We start from the raw sequence: 4,264 nt of genomic DNA, 5'->3' as shown, positions 1-4,264 counted from the left end.
TACTTTCCTGTGCTATCTCATTCTATTTATTTGTTTATTTGTTTGTTTATTTATCTCATTTATTCTAGTTATCTGTTTTTTGTTTTATTTATCTGTTTTTTAATTGTCTTTGATTGTTTTATATTATTCTTTTTTATTGCTGTTGTAAAGCACAATGGTCAACGCCCGTTGTTTTATTGTGCTATATAAATAAACTAAACTAAACTAAACTAAACTAAATAACACAATGTAATCTGTACATGTAGTTCAAACTAATATCATTTATGAAATCATATCTGACATATATTGTAAAGCTTCATTGTTAAACACTTCACTTATGTATATGAATTTCTTTGAATTTGTATTGAATTGCAATTCTGCTTCCTTTAATTCAAATTCGAATTGTAATTCTAGATCCTGTTTTTGACATCAATTCAAATTCAAGAATTAAATTGGAATTTAGGAGTCATTCTCAATTCAGTTCTGAATTGTGCACAAGCCTGGTACATAGCAAGTGAAGGAAATAAAAAATGGACTGAAATGCATCCAGAGAAGATTGCGAGAAGGCAGAGGGGGGCCAAAAATATTTAAACAGAGTCCGTGAAATTTGACCATTTCAACATGCACAATTTGTCCGCGTTAAGGTCCGTGTTAAGATTTTGACTGCGTTTCTATCTCTTTACCCTCATATTAATACATTTCGTGGTTTATTTGCTTTTGAATGTTATTACTCTTACTCCCAGGTCTGTGCACCTTTTGGTCATTTGAACAAAAATTAAGCCCCTTTCGTCCTCCGTCTTCTGTACTACACTGTGTGCGCAACAACTGCAAGCTCAGTTTATTTTCAATAGGAGAGATGCAGCAGGCATCAAAAGAATAATGGCTCTAGGTTCTAAAAGTTAATAAGATGAATAAAGATTAACATAAGATCACTTTAATATTAGGTGTAAATAAAATCTCTCATCTGTTTTAAAGGTACTGGGCAACGGGCGATTCTTTCCAGTCTATTGCCTTTCTCAGCCAGGTGTGTGAGGCTATCAGGAACTGCTGTCTACTGAGCGCATGCCTGTGGCAGAGTGGAGGAAGATAGCTGCTGAGTTCCAAAATCTTTTGGCTGTCCCCAAATGCCTTGGAGCAATGGATGGGAAGCATGTAGTCATCTAAGCCCCTCCATCCATATTACAACTACAAAGGGACATTTTAATAGTTCTCCTTGCAGTTGTTGATGCCAGGTATCACTTCAGGGTTGTGGACATTGTTGCTTATGATATAAACTGTGATGGAGGAACACTGGCTACCTCTGCCTTTGGATCTGCCCTACTCCAGAGCACCCAGAGGATACCTGAAGACTCTCCCGTACCTGGAGCACAGCATCTTGGAGCCTTGCTGAGAGTGTTCCTCACAGGTGAGGCATTCCTGTTGTGCTGTAACATCTTCCACCCTTAGCCTGGACACAACACTGGAGAAAGGAAAGTTTTTAATTTTCGTCTTTCCCATGCTCGAAGAATACATTTCGTATACTTGCAGCACAATGGAAAATATATTGGAGGGTACTGGGAGTGTCTCCAGAGGTAGCTGAGAAGATTGTGAAGGCCACCTGTATGCTCCACAATTTCTTGAGAAGAGATGTGCTTACAGCTCTTGCTTCCACTTTGACAACAGAGCCATCTTTAGGGGATTGCAGAATGCACTCCGGCTTGGCACCAACATTGCCAGGAGAGATTCTGAAGTTGTGAGGGATAGGTTTTCTGAGTACTTCATGTCTCCAGCTGGTATAGTTCCCTGGAAAACCCGCTACAACTTTGTTTGTGACCCTTTACCACAAAACCAGTAAGTAGCATAGGTATATTTGTAGCAATAGCCAATAATATGTTGTATAGGTTAAAATTATTTAAAAAAAAAATGTATGGTAAACAATCATAAGGATATTAAGTAAAGATCATGTTCCATGAAGGTATTTTGTAAATTTCTTACCGTAAATATATCAAAACTCTCAAAAAATTAAAAAAGAAACATTTTATTAGTAATATGCATTGCTAAGAACCTGACAACTTTGAAGGCGATTTTCTCAATATTGATTTTTTTTTTTTTTTTTTGCACCTTCAGATTTTAGATTTTCAAATAGTTGTATCTTGGCCAAATATTGTGCTATCCTAACAAACCATACATCAATGGTAAGCTTATTTGTTCAAATGATGTATAAATCTCAAAGAAAAAAAACCTTATAACTGGTTTTGTGGTCCAGGGTCACATTTACACAATATATTGTTGTTGTATTGCAACCTGTTCCAAGTTTTTTTTTTTTTTTTTATATTTGCATGTTTTTGTTTATGTATATACAATACATAACCACATTGTTAATCTATGCAAACACAGACAGCTACAAGCCTACCTTCACATTCTTTGCCACCATCCCATTCTACAATTGTTGTCATTGCAGTAAATCATTATTTACCTCAAAATGGTTCACGGATTTCCTACAGCAAATGTTTTAAGCAGCTGTAGCTGTGGTATGGGCAATTCTTTGTTTTAGGTTTTTACAAAATTTATTCTATAAGACATAGAAGTTAAGCACATAACAGATTTTCTAGTAATTGTGTTGTTTATTGCAATTGACCCTTCACATGGAGCTTGATTGACAGGCGATCTGACGAATCAGAATGCGGATATTATTACTGATTAGATCATTGGTTCATGTCCGGCCCTGTATGCATGGCTTGCTGCACGTAAGTTAAAATACTGAGTGTGAAATAATAAAATAAAATGTTAAAGGATAACTATTGCCAAAATAGAACCTGGGCTGTTTTTTTTGTTTGTTTTTTTTTTTTTACTGTAAACGAGACAAACTTATATCTAAAAGCATTATTACGACAAACGAGCCATTTTTGAGATTGACCGTGATTTCGTTTTGTGGTCAATGGCCGGTGAATATGGAATAAAATCACTGTCAAAAATAATCGTACGTAATTCAAAGCATTTGTGTGTAATTTTAATTTACTTGTGCGTAATTTAAAACTATTGTATGCAATTATGTTTTTTGTCAGAATTGGATTCCAAAATCTACGGCCACGACAGTTTACAGATACGAGATTTTCTGTGTTTGTTAGAATACAACTCCAAAATTTACGACTATGACAGTTCACAGACACAACACTTGTTTTCACAACACCTGTGTTACAAGCACGACATGCGAATTACGACCACGAAGTACGGTGTGCGAAATGACTGTCAAAAATACGTCATCACGTTCCCAGGCATTACTATCCGAATGAAGATTAATCGATTCCCCGAGCCGCGCATGCGCCCCGTCACCGCTTTAAACCAGTGGCGCAAAAATGGCGGACCAGCAACCAGGTGCGCACTCATCGTCTCAGGTGTTTTTTTCTTCCAAATTCGGACATGTTTAAGTGTTAGTTATCACTAATAACAGTGAGGCGATATATTACAGAGACAGGTTAAATATAGTAAGTAAGATTAGCTCACAGAGTAACGTTAGATGTAGGTGCTTCAGGGCTCGCAAAATCGCTAACCCGACGTCCCGGGGCTATTGTGTTTTCCAGTCGGGCTACCAAAATCTGAAGAGTACCTGCCCTAAGGGCTACCAGAGATTTTGAAATTTTGCGAGCCCTGTGCTTCAAGAATATAGATGTTTAGTAGGTTACTGCAGCCTGTAGCGTGATGAGGTAGGCCTACATTAAAGAATTAGCAATTTTCAGTGTTGACTTACTAACAGCTGTGTACATACACTGTAATACATAGGTCATGTAATATCATTGTTCACTGGAATATACACTGTCTGCATAATTATTAGGCACGTTGATATTGTGGTCATATTTTTTTTTTCAAGCACATTTGACCAATTCCAAACCACGTAAATCTTAATAACTACTATTCGTTATTTATGAGTGATATATAATTGTCCATGAAGGCTGTAAGTGGAAAAACTCCTTATATTCAGGTGTGCAGAATTATTAGGCACATTTTCTTTTACAGATAAAATGAGCCAAAAAAGAGATTTACCTCAGACTGAAAAGTCAAAAACTATTTAATGCCCATGAGAAGGATGCAATACTAATGCAATACTGGAATTTGCAAAGTTAAGGCATGAACACTGGACAGAAAAACGCTTGTTGCATCTGCATTGTCAGAAAAAACAGGTGGATGAGAAAAAATGCATGTTAATTGCAAAAAAAAAGTAAGAATTAATGTTAAGAATTAGATATGAAACCATCAGGAACCATTTAGTCTCTTGAAGGACTCTCTCTCAAATATATTCTCCAGAATC

The sequence above is a fragment of the Garra rufa genome, chromosome 8, assembly GCF_049309525.1.
Source record: "Garra rufa chromosome 8, GarRuf1.0, whole genome shotgun sequence".
NCBI classification, from domain to species: domain Eukaryota; kingdom Metazoa; phylum Chordata; class Actinopteri; order Cypriniformes; family Cyprinidae; genus Garra; species Garra rufa.
This window is presented reverse-complemented; position numbering follows the sequence as displayed.